Here is a 15,746-nt window from a genome sequence, read left to right on the forward strand (position 1 = left end):
CAGTCCTGGCAATGTTGCATCCTGCAGGTCCTTGACCAGATGGTGTCACTGTTGGTACGATTAAAATTTTACCCCAAGATTTTACAAGCGACCTCTTAGATATGGTCAATGCTTCGTTGGAAAATGCATCGATTCCAAACATTTCGAAGACAGCGGAAATGATTTTATTCATGAAACATGCAGGAAAAGGATACGTCTTAGATAATGTTTGGCCAATTGAGCTGACTTCAAACTTAGTCAAATTATTAGAAGGAACAGTGCACAGTCACTTCAAAAAACATATTCATGACGTCAATGGTCTCAGCTCAGCCCAGATTGGCTTTCGCCGCGGATGCTCTATATGGTCCGCACATGTGGATCTAGAGAGCAGAATTCGGCTTTCGCTACACAGAAGGGAAGTTTCAGCTTTGGGCACTCTTGATGTAGCACAGGTCTATGACAGCGTAGAACATACTTTTTTGCTTAACAGACTTGCTCAGTAACAACCTCCAACCTACATTTATGCGTGCATATCTGAATTTCTCAAGGACATATACCTTTATTGCACTGAGTGAACCCTATGTTCTAATACATATTATCAATGAAGAGGTTTTCCGCAAAGATCGGTGCTATCCCCGCTGCTTTTTAATATTTTGCTCAGTGGCATCAACATTCGTCCTGATATAATTCGTCCATTCGTCCTGATCTGTGATGTATGCAGATCACATAGCTTTTTTCGCCTCGTCCAGGGATATTCATTTGCTTTACCAGATTCTGCAGGGATATTTGGATGCTCTTAGAGTATGGTTGCAGGGTAATAATTTAACCCTGAATGTAGACAAATGCAGCGTTTTGGTATTTCCTCCAGACACGCCTTTGCACATTTCATTAGTCCATCACTCTAACCTGATTCCACAAGTGGAATCCGTAAAATATCTAGGTGTTACTGATCACCCTGCATTAGATTGGAGCCTTCTTAAAGGATAACGCGCTCCAGGCCGGCTGACAAGAATCGCCAATAAAAAGTTTGGGATGCGCCGCGAAACATTATTGTTACTATACAAAGCCTATGTAAGACCTATACTTGAATTTGGTTGCATTCTGTTCTCTGGTAGCGCAAACTACAAGATTCAATCCTTAATATTACTAGAAAGGCGAGCTCTACGTCTCTGCCTTGGCCTCCCAAAATAATTTTCAAACGCCCTGCTTTATCTGGAAGCTCATATCCCTGATCTAAATTCCCGCTTTCAAATATTCACGGTGCGAGCCTTCCTCAAGTCGATGGACCCGGTGACTAATGTCAGCACTCCTATTTTTGTGTCTCAGCCGGCCGTATTCTTTTCTCATCATTGGCCACGATATCAAATGCCACAAATTATGTTAGTTCAGAACTTTTTAACACCGATTGCTGTTGATCGCAGTTCTTTCCAGTGGGTTGACGACACGCCGGCAGCTGTGGAATTCCATTTTGACCACATCTTCCCATCTCATGCAAAACACATTCCAGCAAACATTTTAAATGGTCTTCTCTCTGATCACATAGAGGAATACCCCTATCATACGGTGCTTTCAACCGACGCCTCCGTCAACTGCCAAAAAGCTGCAGTTGCCATCTTTTCACAGCTTCTGGCATGGAACTATTCTGCCCGCATCCCAGATTATATTCCTATATTCTTTGTGGAATTTTTGGCTCTTGGAATGAGCCTGCACAAAATTCCATGTCATGTGTCTGACGTTAATATCCTCGCTGATTGTTTGTCAGTTTGTCTCCCTTGAAACTTCAAAAAAGATTTTTTGAGCCGTTTCCTGCGATTTTTGTCACATGCACGTTGAAGGATGTCCGTTTTGTCTGGGTCCTTGGCCATACAGGTATTCATTCAAATGAGGTGGCTGATTACGTAGCAAGGTCGGCTCCTGACGGCTCATTGACACTTATATGCCCCGAATGTCAGCCTGCTGGCGATTTCCAGGTTTCAGTGGTTCCAACACATATCAGCCAGGTTACGTGATCCCCTACTAAATAACACTAATTATCAGCACTTAGCATATAATTAGAAAGTCCGTTCATGTAAAACCAGGCTGTGTAAGTAAATATGACGCAGTTGCGGTGCAGGATTCCCAATTTGAATTTATATCTATGCAGGTGTGGGTTGACACCGAAAAACCCATGTGACTAATGCGGGGAGGTTGAATCTGTTTAGACCATTTTCTCCTCTACTGTACAAAGTTCACACTTCAGAGAAAGATTTACCTGGAGGTCCCTCTCTCCAGGTTAGGGCTCCCATTATCTCTGCCAAAGTTATTATCGTTTGGTGCGAGCGCCAAAAGATTTGCATTGGGTTCAATTTTTGGGATTCTCCATGAATAGATAATTTCAACTGGTAGGTTGATTTGCTAATTCTTTTAATATTATTCGAGCTCTTCTTTTTCTCACCAAAATACTGTGTTATTTAACTTTAAATATTCTTCCGTCAATTTGATTCATACATTTTTCAAAATACATGCTTGGTGCTAAAATTTTGTCGTAATCTCCCGTGGAAATTTCTTTGTTTATGCCACTACACCTTGGCCAATCCCCCCCCCCCCCGCGTGGGTATGTGCCATGTTTACTGAGGTAAAGAAGAACTGTGAAGGTGAAGCAGGCCACTAAAAAGGATGAGGTACTAGCACTGAACTATGAAGCTGACACAAACGAAATATGATGGTGTACTGTCAATGAACTGTGCAGGTGGTGCAAGTAATGGAAAATGGAAGCAACCGAAAACGATAAGGTACTGTCACTTAACTGTACAAGTGATGCGAGCAAGCACGGGAATTTTTAACAAACGGTCCTAGTTCGGACGGCTGCAACCATGTGGAGATAAAAAATAAAAATGAGCAAGGAAATTTTGGTCGTTCGGTGCATCCCATTATTTTTCTACGGCTGTCGCAAATAGTTGGCATGAGCGCAGGAAGCATTTTTGCAGGTCAGAGTTTGCAGCCAGAAGAAAGAGTCGGCCACGATAATAACTATGTTCGAGCAGAATCTCTCAGGACTCTCCAGTTTTCACAATATTACAAGCTTAATATATTCCCATTGAGTTACGCCGTGTTTCCTGCCGGGGGATAAAAGAGGGCGCTAATTGTTGAATGCCTAAGACCTTCAACATGTTGCAAGAAGCTGTGTACTCTCCATGGTATATAAAGTTGTCATTATGAAAATATTCAGCACCCTTCGTTGAAGCAGTTGTGGTAAGGTCAGTATGAAGCTGCTGGTGCCTTCTATTATAGAGACTTGGCATTACCGTAGAGACTGTTAAATAACAAAACCTTGTCAATGAAATAGAACTGTGAGCACTAAATTGGGGTAATATTTCCCCACGTGCTATTTTAATTCCTTACAGGCCTCGCTAGTGCAAAAACAGATTATTCACAACCCATGGCTCCAAAGCAGTCTGTGCTTCAACTAACTGAGAGAGGCCTAATACGACAAGTGATTTCCATGGTTTTATGACCGCATTTTTACCCCACAGTAGTCAGAGCACATTGGCCTAATAAGATAAAGGGTGCAATTTCAGCCATCTCCTTTAGTGCAACACACTTCGTATAGTGTAATGTTCAGAGGCATTAAAGCGTACCGCTTATAGGCGGACGTGGCTTCTTTCAGGAACTGTTCTCTTCCCTCGAGCAGCAGTCGGGGGTCCGGAAGGCTCTCTTCCACCACTTCAAGGCCCTCGGTGCTCAGTTCAACCTGTTCATCGGAACCACACAAGGATGACACAACAGTGTGTTGCGCGCATTCAGCACATCAAGACTAAACAATGCAAACAGCATCCGTGAACGTACAATCGGGGACAAAAATTAACTGGCCTTCTTTTTCAAGTTCACCACCATGCCACATTGCATGCGAGCGCGCATGACTGCGCACTGGCGGTGTCGATCCTCGGCGCGAGGGACAGGCCAGTTACTTTGGTCCCCGATAGTCGAGGAGCACTGGTCCTGAGACCTCATAACTACTGCTAGATGCGACAAGTGACAAGATTTTCCCCGTGATAATACTGAACGGTAGTCGGTAGAGAGAAACCGAGGGCAGGTTAAACAAGTCAAAACGCTTCTACCTAGCAACACTGGCATGTAGTATACAAGCTCATTAATTGCACCCTGATGGTTGGTGCTCCAGCAATGACACACAGAACGAAAAACCCAAACAGGCCGCCAGAGTTCAACGGACTTCTTGAGCATCTCGAATACAAACAAACGCTACAGTTCTACTCGTCACTGTCGATGAACAAAATGTACAAAGTACATCGCCAGAAGCAGCCATGGGGTATATCTCGAATATACTATGTGCTATGTACATAGAGCAACGTATTCAGTTCCGACCGTCAAATATATTGCTAAATATTATGTAAAAAGCACGGCCGCAACAAATTAGTTGCTTATGCAATGATCGACATGCGATCATTCATGAAAACATATAACCTTCATGTCAGAAGCTTCACGGCTCTGTCATAGTTGATGATGTTATAAATTGAACCTGCGTAAAGACCGACAGGTTCATGCAAGAGCTCCAGTGGCCCTAAGCTACAGGTTGATGCAACGTTGCTCAAGTGTTTTCAACCTGGGATCTTGCAGATTCCAGCTTTGAAGCAAACATCGACACTTTCAGAAGTCCTGTCGCTCATTTGAAAACGAGAAACCTAAACATCTTGGAACAGTCACAGATGAGGCCCTGAGATCTAAAACCTGAGTGAGTAGTCAGGGAGTAAAGGCAGCGCCAAACAACACAAGCCAGGAGCAAGCACGAGTTTCGGAAGAGACGTGTGCATTATGAACTGCACTATCCTCGCAAGCAGAGTTTTTTGTTTAATTCCGCTGTTTTCGCCATAAGAGTAACTGCAGTCGCCTGAGCCACAAGTTGGCAAACGCGGAAGTATACCTTTTTGCAATTTCGGTAGAGCTGCCCGAGAACCTTGCGCGAACAGTAGGTGTTCTTCGTGTCCAGCTTCTCCATGAAGTCCGGGTACATGGGTGGCTTCTCAGAGTTCTGAAAGCCCTTGAGGTCACCGCACTTGGCGAAGTCAAGATTGACGGCACATTTGCGTGCCAGTTCGCGGCAGCGGTGCGAGTTGATGCCGCTGTCCAGTATATCAGCCCAGACGAGGTGCGCGTTGGCAATCAGGCCGATCTTGTCACCCTTGATGTACTGGCAAAAGAAGTCCACCATGTCCTGGACCTGTGGCCACCGTAAACGAATGGCAAGTTCTCTCGTGAGATGGAGGATATACAGATTTCATGCCCCGTCCATTTACATTCGTCTGAAAACTGAAGGTCAGGGTCTTTACACGTGTGCAAAATATTTGGTGGCACCTTTAAGGGAACGAGCACAAGCGGGAACCTTTTAGGCCTGTGCTGCTCACTTTACTTTTGAGCCGGCGAGAAATGTAGACTTTTAGCAGCCGTCCCCTCCCAGTCAACTACGTATATACTAGCAAAGCCGCGGCAATGCGTTACATGTGCTTGTTTTCTTACACAAAGGTGTCATTATTTAAAGTGAGCCATGCTGCACACTCTCTTGATGTCTTCACTTGCATCTCGCCGGAACTCAGACAAGTTTGTTCATAAGAAAGTTTTGGATGATTTTCTTAGCGAATAATCATCTGCTTGGATCGGTTTGGTTGTGTCGACTTAGCTGCGCACAGTCATATTGGTTAACATCCAGGACACACATATTAGTAAACCTCAATACTCAACAAGACACACATACTGGTTAACCAACATGATACAATAAGCCCGACAGCTCGTCTTATTCAACTATGGACACAGTCCGATGGTCAAGCCACCGCTCTCAATTTAAAATGGTCAAGAAGACGCAAGGTTTGCAAGGTAATGTCACCATTGAGCAAAGAGCATTGCCTCTTGCGAGCGAAAAATGAGCTGCCAGGAGTCCTTTATTTCTGATTTCTACACGGAAGTAAAATTTAGGAACGTAGACAATAGGTTCACCGCTGTTACAGTCTATTGTACAATGGAACCAAAACTCGACTACAGCCTCTTTTCGAACCAAAAGGCCGCATTTAGCAAATTATTACTCCATTACAACCCATTTGTGATCAATGTTAAAAATACAGCGACAATCCAGATTTCGTCGTATTCCACCGCTGACCGTTGATGTAGCTGAAAAATTTCGAATATATTTCATTATAGACAACACTGCAGTCGGTACAACTGGACTAATAGCACCTAAAATAGTTTATCCAGAATTATGTAGCCCTTCCCCAACCCCACCCCCAGACTAAGACTAAGCAGACTAAGAGACCACAAAATAAGCAATATTGCTCACCCCAATGGACGCCTTTCGTTCCTTTGGCGGGTCGCTGTGGTAGTGCATAGGATTGCAGTTGTTATTGAAGATGAGGTCCTCGTACCACAGCACTGAGTACTCGTCACCATCCAGGTCAGAACCTAAGCACAGGTAGAGACCACATTAAGGGGTACCATTGGAAACAAGCTGCGTCCGGCCGTCTGTCAAAGCAGTGATGGCGAAGGTCCTTGCTTAATGACCCAATTAAACGGAGATCAGTGAGTGGAGGAATAGTTGCGACGCCGAAATGAGAAACTGAGAAATATTTTATACCTCAGGTAATGGAACCTCACAGTACGTTTTTTCTCACGCTGTGACTGTGCTCACAACATACATCAGTCAAAGCCCGCAGAGTCCTGGCCTTGGCAGAGCCCTGACCTAACGCGCACGTAAACTAAGGCACGCTATCCGTCACAAGCGCAGAGAGCGACGGTTACATCCGTCTCCGCATAGCACAGTGTCAACAGGGAGCGTGCCAGGAAGGGTGCGTACCGGCCATCTCGTCGGGGTGTGGCCGCTCCCCCTTTTGAGGGAAGACAATGCAGTCGCGCACGTGATGCAACTGCGGCACATTCACCGCCTCCAGCTTCCGGATGTCGCCCGGGTTCATGCACGGGTTCTTGGTCACGATCACGTCGCCTGCGTATCCCACCGTGCATGGAATACTCAGTGACTTTAATGCAAAGTGCGGCTGAAAATTCAGGTGAAAAAAAAACAATCTCATGCGTCAACCTTTCGGCTCCTCTGTGCGATGTAACGAAAATAGAATATTCCTTTCATTCCAAGCCAATGAATAAAATGGATATACTCGCGGACAGCTTTTTGTGGCTATGCAGTGAAGCTACGAGGGCGACGCGCAAGGCTTTCCCATGCGCAGTCTTACCGCGCTCTCACGAGAAAGAGAGATAGGCATTTAAGCTGGCGGCGAGTATAGTATGCTGTTTCGGCTCCAGATGCCGGTTCCTCAAGATTACCGCGATTAGCTGCGCACAAAGCACGGGTACCTCACCACTGTATATATCTATTGCGTATCCGGTGCTGCCAACATAGAAGCATCGATCCGTGCAAACCACGGATATCTCACAAGATATATCCGGGACATTTCTTGGACAACTGAGCATTAGTAAGTCCTAGCTTCGGCTTCAGATATGAGAATGCCGTAACCAGAGAAGGAGCTCGTAAGCGAGGCCAAAACAAGATAATTTCGGTCAGAATCAGCACACGAGAAAACTAGACGTGCGTTCATGTATACAGACTACAATAACGTGGTAGCACCGTCGGAGAATTCTACTTTTAGATCCGACTACAAGAATCTATATTTCTGCGACAACAGCCCTCGAACACGCAGCACGTTTGCATATGCCTTCGAAGCATGTACTCGGGCACTTTATTCCCCTACCATTTCAACCACGTTCACATTAATGGATCCTTTCGAATAAAATATGAAAGGTGCTGCCTAAACGCACCGAGACAATGCTGCGCTATGCTTGCTAGCACGAAAATAGGTTGCTGTGGTACCTTCGAGGATGGTCGCAGGGTCGTTGACCTTGTACCGCAGCATGTCGTTCGAGTACTGGACAAACACCTGTCCGTACTCGAGCGTGCCGGTCTCGTCCAGCACGCCGAACATGGTGCGCCCGTAGTTCGGAGGAACCAGAATACGAGCCTTGGTCCTCAGTTCCTCTGCAAAAGGTGTATACATTATCCGGCGTGAAGAGGCAAGGGTTCGTCGTTCACACATGCTGTTGTAGAGAAGTTCAGACAAGCTCCCTGAGGGCCATTCAATGCCTTACGAGCTGAAGTTCTTTGCCTCAGGAAACATTGATCTTTATGGGCAATCTTTGACTTGGCCATAATCTTTGTCAATTCGCTGAATGTTAAGCCCGTCATTTCGCTGCCGTATATGCGTTTGTGGGCTATTACAAGGCTCGTACGCGGGTCCAAAACATCTCTGCTGTTCACTGTGACACTGATTGAAGGCATTTAAGACCAGATACTACCTTCCAGAAATGTATGGTTATGCTAGATGCAAAGGGAACGACTGTAACGATAACCACAATAGGCTGGTTAATGCAAGCGACAGGTTCTCGATGGTGTCACCTATAGCATTTAATCTATTTTCCGTAACATTAACATTAGCCTCATAATAAGAACCTTATTTTTGCGCTAAACATCGCACAAAACTGACAAGGAGGATCCGGTGAAGAAATTGGAAATTTGAGATAACTTTGAAAGATCCCGGAACTTAGCGTAATTAATCGGCAAAAGGACGAAGTCAGGGCCAGGGTGCTGCTTCTCTACACTTCTTCCCCGACGACAAAATGAACAAAAGCGGTTAAGCTCATGTGTTGCACTCACTCAGGACCTTCTTGTTGACGGCGCGAACTAGAGCCCGAAAGAAGGGCTCGACTGTCAGGTCGATGCCCACGCCGGCCAGCTCCTTGTACGGGAGACGCAAGGCGCAGTAGGAACGGAGAACCTGCACAATTAGTAAGGCGCACAGTTTCGTTATCAGTTTACAAGCACCTTCCCACTTCATAGGTCGTTGACCCTGTCTCCAAAACCCTGAATCCATCATTCAATGCGACTAAAATGGGATCGGATGTCGAACATGGGTTTCAGTAATTCGACTAAAATAGGATCAGCTGTCGTATATAGGGTTCAGTTATTCGTCTAGTATGGGATCGGCTGTCGTACATGAGCTTCAGTTATACGTAGAACAGTGCACTGACACCACACATGGCACAAAAGCTGCGAAGATGGAAAAAATTTCTCACATGCGCGGCCTCATGGGGATCCATCATGCTGTCGATGAAGGAATCGAGGATTTTGTTCTGCAGCATCAGGAACACCTCGGCCTTTATGCCGCTCTGCTCCAAGATGGTGATCATGGGTCGGTTCAGGTAAAGAACACCTGTGAGGAGCACGGTAAATCATCACGGGCGTAAATATACTGTCGCGGCAGCACGCTCAAAATGTAACTCTGTTGCAGTAATCTATTCCAACAATTTGCAATGCATGTCACGGATTATCCTCACTAATGAATCAACGACGTCCACCGCAGAGGGAAGGCGTGCCCTTTCACGCTTTGTAACATACTGTGGCTCAATGACTATGCCTTCTGTCTACTTGTGGTAGCGAGGAGCCAAGTACAGAACAGTGCACAAATGCCAAAATTTCAAGCTCTAAGTCCGCTGTGTAACTGCAACACTCAGAGGCAAATGTACATTGAAATTTTCGCGCAAATAAGCAGTCTTTCGTTGCTCTGCTCCAAGATGGTGATCATGTGTCGGTTCAGGTAAAGAACGCCTGCGAGGAGCACGGTAAATTATCATGGGCGTAAATATACTGTCGCGGCAGCACGCTCAAAATGTAACTCTGTTGCCGTAATCTATTCCTACAATTTGCAATGCATGTCACGTATTATCCTCACTAATGAATCAGCGACATGCACCGCAGAAGGAAGGCGTGCCCTTTCATGCTTTGTATCATACTGTGGCTCGATGACTATGCTTTCTGTCTACTTGTGGTAGCGAGGAGCAATGTACAGAACAGTGCACGACTGCGAAAATTTCAAGCTCTAAGTCCGCTGTGTAAGTGCAACACTGAGAGGCAAATGTACATTTAAATTTTCGCACAAATACGCAATCTTTCGTCGCTATCCATTCATTTGGTATTCATTCCAGTGGGTAGAGAATAAGTACCCCTCCCGTATTCTGGCCTTTCAGTTATCAGGTTTATCTGACCCAGAGGAAAATTTCGTCTACAATCCTGCTTCACGTAAACTTTTCTCGATGACTGTTCGTGGCCACGTGAAAAAACGGCACTACACTTCAACAGAAATTGTGGGATACTCTGCACGACAATTCGTTGTAAGCGTGGAACAGCACCCCGAACTATGGATCCCTGAAAATTCGCTAAGATGCTCATAAGGAGCCCAGCGCAAGCCCACTAGGACACAGCGTAACTGCAGTCGGATACAATTGAAGAACGAAGCGGCTTTCTCCCATAAAAGGACCACCTTCCAGCCAATGGCATCAGCAGATTTCCATGACCCTGCTAGCGTGACATGCGGGAAGCGCCAGATGAAAAGAGATTGTCCACTCCCTCTTTGGTCGGGGACAGTCCCCTCCCTGCATTGTCACGCCGCTCCTTGCGTTGTCTAGCTAGCAGGGTCATGAGAGCCGGCCGTCGCCAATGGCTGGAAGGGAGTCCTTTAACTGACAGGAAAAAGTCGATTCGCTCTTCAGTTGCATCCGACTATAGTGGACTGCGGGAGAGAGCACGGGAGAATTATGTGTCTCAGTGTCCAACTGCTTCTCTAAGCGCTTTCTGTCGATGGTCGCGGTCATAGGACATGAAGACAACGCACGCGGCTTGCTCGTCTTCAGCACGTATAGGTCGGAGTGGTCCGAGTGGAACTTGCGCATGCTCTCGCGGAAGACGATGCGGCAGCCGCTCAGCGTCGGGTCCAGCAACAGCATTCCCTTGCAGCCACCGTAGCGGATTTGTACAGCGCACGGCTCCTCACCCTCCTCTAGCTCCAAGGCGTGGTGGACCTGCGGAAGGGCGGACAATGAAGGCTTCTACGAACGGCTATGTACTTAGGTCACTCCATACATTATATTTTAACAAAAATAGGAAAAACCGCCAGGACCTTGTCTTATGCGGGAGCTGCGGGATTACAAGATAACCAGTTCCGTACCAGTACAAGCTTTCTCCTGGCGTTGTGCTCGTGTTTCACGTAATTAGGGTCACAATGGCCAGATCCGCTGGGGCATCATAACCACAAAGGACACATTGCCGAGAGCACCGTCCCTGGACTTTCTAAACGGCAAAGAGGCGAGTTTTAGTCAGGACATAGTAGTCACCACCGATGGCGACACTGCCTGCTGCAGAGGAAGTCTCGTATACAGATATCGCTGCAAAAATACCGTCCTATGCATCACAGGTTTCTGTAGTTCATGGAGCAGAAACGTATCTCATGTATGGTGGATGACTAGACATTGGACTTGGGCAGCATTTGGACATTGATGACACGTCCACTGCTCACAATAGACAGGGTTCATGCTGGTGTATATGACAAAAATTCCAGGGTTTTCAAGGACTTTCGAAGCCCTCTGCGTGATTTTCAAGGACCACATTCGCAGTTAGAAATCCAAATAAGACAGATGTTCAGCGGTAGAAAGAGGTGTGAAATGATGAGAATTCACTGAAAAAGGGGATTGTCATTGGAGCCAATATTTTAACAAAGAAACTTGTCTTCGGATAAAACGATGGCAACAGCATATTTTCTTTTTCAACCACTTCTCATCATTGTTTGTTACACGGATGACCACTTTCAGTTTGTTAGATGATGCAAACATTTATTCGCTAATGAAGCAAAGCAAACACTCAATCAGTCCTTAGGTGGCCCCAATTCGCTTCTCCTCAATTTTTTGTCTATGTCCAAGACCTCCTACTGCTTGCTCTTGGCAGTCTTCCTTAGGATGTCCGACTTCATGATGCAAGTCAGGCCACTGGTTGCCTCTGCTTTTTCTGCATACAATTCTGCTGAAGCTGTCAATCCTGCAACTACGGCTTCTAGTTTCTTTTTCCTCCTTCTGAGAGTTTCAATCTCTTCATCAATGCACCGTTTTTTCCGCTGTTTCGCATCTTTGCGCTCCTGCTTTTTATGTGTTTTCAAAAAGGCACGGTATTGGCTCTTTGGAGAAGTCACAGATGCTCTCAATTCCTTAGTGATGGGAACATTGAAAATGCCACCTGCTACGTGTACAGCATCACAGCTAATCCGCTGTGAAATGCCCTGCGTCCATCACAAGTCCATGCTTCTTGCACGCATCCATCAAGTTTGACGACTGCGATGGCGCTGTCTGTGGTTCATTAGCTTGACATTCAGATATCATCACGAAGCTCCTTACCATACAGCTACTCCCGGCGGCTTGCATGTGCTCTCTATGCTTTGCACTTTTTAGATGGCTTTCTAGTGCCGACTCCCCCATGGCAGTGATGTCGAAACACTTACAGCAAACTTTGCATTTTGCCTTGTGCGGATTTGACATGTCCGACGCAAGCCACTCTCGTTAGTCGTCGTTGTGCAGCCATGACCTCTGAAATTTGCATTTTCCGGGTATTGTTTCCACGTACGTTGACTGGCACACACTACGCTGCAGATGCACAAAATGTCACGATACCGCCGCACACGCACACCCAAGCACTACACGGGCAATAAATCTCGCGATACAACCGCGCATACACATATCAGCGCTACGCGCGCAGAAAATGTTACGATGGAACAGCACACGCGCGCATAAGCGTTACACGTGCTCAAGACGTGACGATACAACCGCACACGCAAGCGCTAAACGCGCACAAAATGTAACGCTTCGACCGCGCAACCACACACACAATGGCGGCCATTTATCTACTCAACTGGAAAGTGGATTAGATTATATTGGATCTTGGGGCTTCTAACCGGAGGACCTTACACTGAAGTCCTAGCCAACTTTTTTGGGACGCTACGACAGAGTCTGCCCCGCCGTGTCGTCACCACCACCCATCACTTGAGCCTATTCCAATTTTCAAGGCGGCGTTTAGTTGTTTCGACTGCTCTGGCCTTGGAAAAGGCTTCTTGCTCATTCACCTCGCTGTCGGTCGTTCCGCCCTCTGTCGGCTGACCTGAGTCGAAACCTAGCGCCTGCAGAAGGGTACATGTATTCGGTTGGCAGGGGTGGAGTGATCTACACAACAGAATAACATGCTCTATCGAATCCTCATCCTGCCCACACATTGTGCACATGATGTCCGCATTGATCTGGCCGGATACCGGGCTTGCCACTTCTTCGTGCGCAGCACCCCCGCTCGAGCCCCGAAGAGTAGTGCACTCCTAAGGTACCACTGCCAAGGGAGTTGTCGTAGAAGCGCTCAAAAAGGCTGCGTTCCAATACTCCCAAGTAGACGGCTACTTAGACGTCTAGCCGGACAGCCGCCATCTTGGGACGCGTTCCATTTCTCGGCGAAGCAGTCTCATAAGACTGCTTCGCCGAAGTCCACATCGATGCAGGCTAACTTGCTGTCTAAAGATGGCGGAGTTGATGTACGCGGATGAGCGAGTCGTGCTCTTGCGGGCGTCGGACTGTACACGGAGTATAGGAAAGGAAAAATGCGAGTCATTCTATTATGTTATTTGGTACGCAAACTAGTGGCTAATTAATCTTTGTGGACGTGCGATTCCTAGAAGTGAATCACGCAGGAGAAAATCGTGCAGTTGAGAGCTTTGCTACAGCAGCGGACGCTGTAGGTCTGTTTACGTGATCCGGCATCTGACGATGCCGGATCTTAATTAGCACCTTTATTTTAGAGAATACTGGTCGCTGTCGTTGGTTTCCTCGACGGGCGTTAAGACGGCTGGCGTGACGGTTAACAAATGTGTTCTTCTGTTGCTGTATTAGTTGCATCAACTCTTTCGCGTGCATTCTTTTTTATCTCTACACTCTCAGAACAAATACACCGGCATGTTGCGAATTGATTTTAGTCTTTGCAGGATTAAAGATCGCTGCTGTATTTAGGTCTCTCGCTGTCTCCGAGTGCCACGTAGGGCAGACAGCAGGTTTAATGTCACGTATGTGTTTTCTTTTTGCAGTGTACATTAGCCGTATCGCATTTCGCGCATATTGATTACAGTCTTTCGTATTCTTTCTTATGTTTACAGGACCGTCTGAACGAGCACGTTCGAGGAGCATGTACAGTTGAGCATCAATAATAAAAGAATAATCGCATATCTCTTTAGCGTCGTCTTCGGAGAGCGGCCCCGTCTGCTGCAAGTAGACTGACCGATAGGCACATCCATCAGTCCGGTTTACGCGCAAAGTCATTGCAGAAGAAATGTGTAAACTTGTTGAAAACACGTTTTAATTATCGTTATTGCTCACTTTGTGAAAAATAGTGAAAAAACTGTTCATAAGCTTTAGTTACATTATTATGCCGCGAGGCGGCGTGAGCAGTAGACAAGTTCCAATACATGGACATGTAGACTGCTTCCTAGACGTCACACTAGACGTCTTGTTAGACGTCTAGAGTATTGGAACGCAGCCAAAAAGTACGCAGGAAATGGTTGAGAGGAAACGGTAAACAAGCCAGCGTCACTGTGGCTAGACGTTCACGAGCGTCCGCTAGGCACGCGCTTACTTGACTGTACGAAACTTACACTCTATTTTTAACAAAATCGCAGCGGGATTTCAGGTGGGTTGATATTTTATTATATACAATCACTTAATGTTTATTAAAAATAAAAATTTTAAAAATTCAAGGGTTTTCAAGCATCTTCAAAACTTCCATGACCTTCAAGGCCTTGAAAACAGTCCTATCAAATTCCAGGGTTTTCAGGTGTTTCAAGGACCCGCACGAAATTATTTAGACATGCGATGGCCCCTCCTGTCCAAAAGAAGCGAAGCATTATCATGGGCGGCAGAGTTTTGGTATATTGTTCCTGTCAAGAAGTTGGATCGGATGAGATGGCTGTGGGAGGCGCAAGGCATGAAAAAAGGCTTCTGCTATTAACAAAAAAAAACTCGCAGGACTGTGCCCCCCCCTCCCGTTAAGTGCAAAGTGAAACCATCGGTCAAGCTCTGTCTGCTTCAGTGACCTTCGGGATCCCGGCCGACGGACAGACACACTGCGGAGGATGACTACTTTGAAGTGCGGATTTGACCCGAGGTAATGTTTTCTCTCGCTCCCTATCTCTGTCTCTCACACAGGACAGTTACCGGGTGTCCAAAGCGAATGTATGAGCGTTGGCAGCGGTGTGACAACAATGAATTTTTCAGAAAGCCCTGCCGCTACTTGGCATGCTGCCAATTTCTCTAGTCGATTCATGTCGAGGCATAGTAATTGCGCGGGAGCGTGTTGGCACCTGCGAATTTCGTCGCTACCCGCGCGGGAGCAACTTAATTGGCGTGCGGACAAAATCGCCGCCGGCACAGCCACGCTTGTCTTGGTGACCTGAGCGACACATTAGCAAAGGTTGTAAGTTTAGACTGGTTGTCGATAAGGACGATAATATACATACCTTGCGCAGCAGGCCGTGCGATATTCGCCCTATGCCATCGCTGAAGATGTACTCGCGATGGGAACCATCGCTGCTGCGGCCAGGGGCTGCGTGGCGGATGTCCGGTTCCACAGACGTGTTTTGGCTCGGGACCGTTAACAGACCCAACGACTGCGAAAAAGCCTGCATGCAGGAAAAGAGGTCTCCCGAATGGGCCATTTTGCCATAGCTGGCTGGCTATAATAATGGTGATACAGAATTCATGTTTGTGCAGCTGGGAGTTGTGAAATTTGTGAAACCTTTCGCAAATATAGAGAACATTAAAGAGTGGCTTCTCAGCAGTAGAAAGTGTGTAATGGAAACAACACCTCCATAATG

General features: G+C 46.5%; 1 pseudogene; it reads right to left on the reverse strand.

Annotated features, from left to right (window-relative positions):
* Window positions 1-15,746, reverse strand: part of LOC144136399 (uncharacterized) — a 31,539-nt pseudogene that overhangs the window by 7,311 nt on the left and 8,482 nt on the right.

This window comes from Amblyomma americanum, chromosome 1, assembly GCF_052857255.1.
Source record: "Amblyomma americanum isolate KBUSLIRL-KWMA chromosome 1, ASM5285725v1, whole genome shotgun sequence".
In the NCBI taxonomy this organism is placed as follows: domain Eukaryota; kingdom Metazoa; phylum Arthropoda; class Arachnida; order Ixodida; family Ixodidae; genus Amblyomma; species Amblyomma americanum.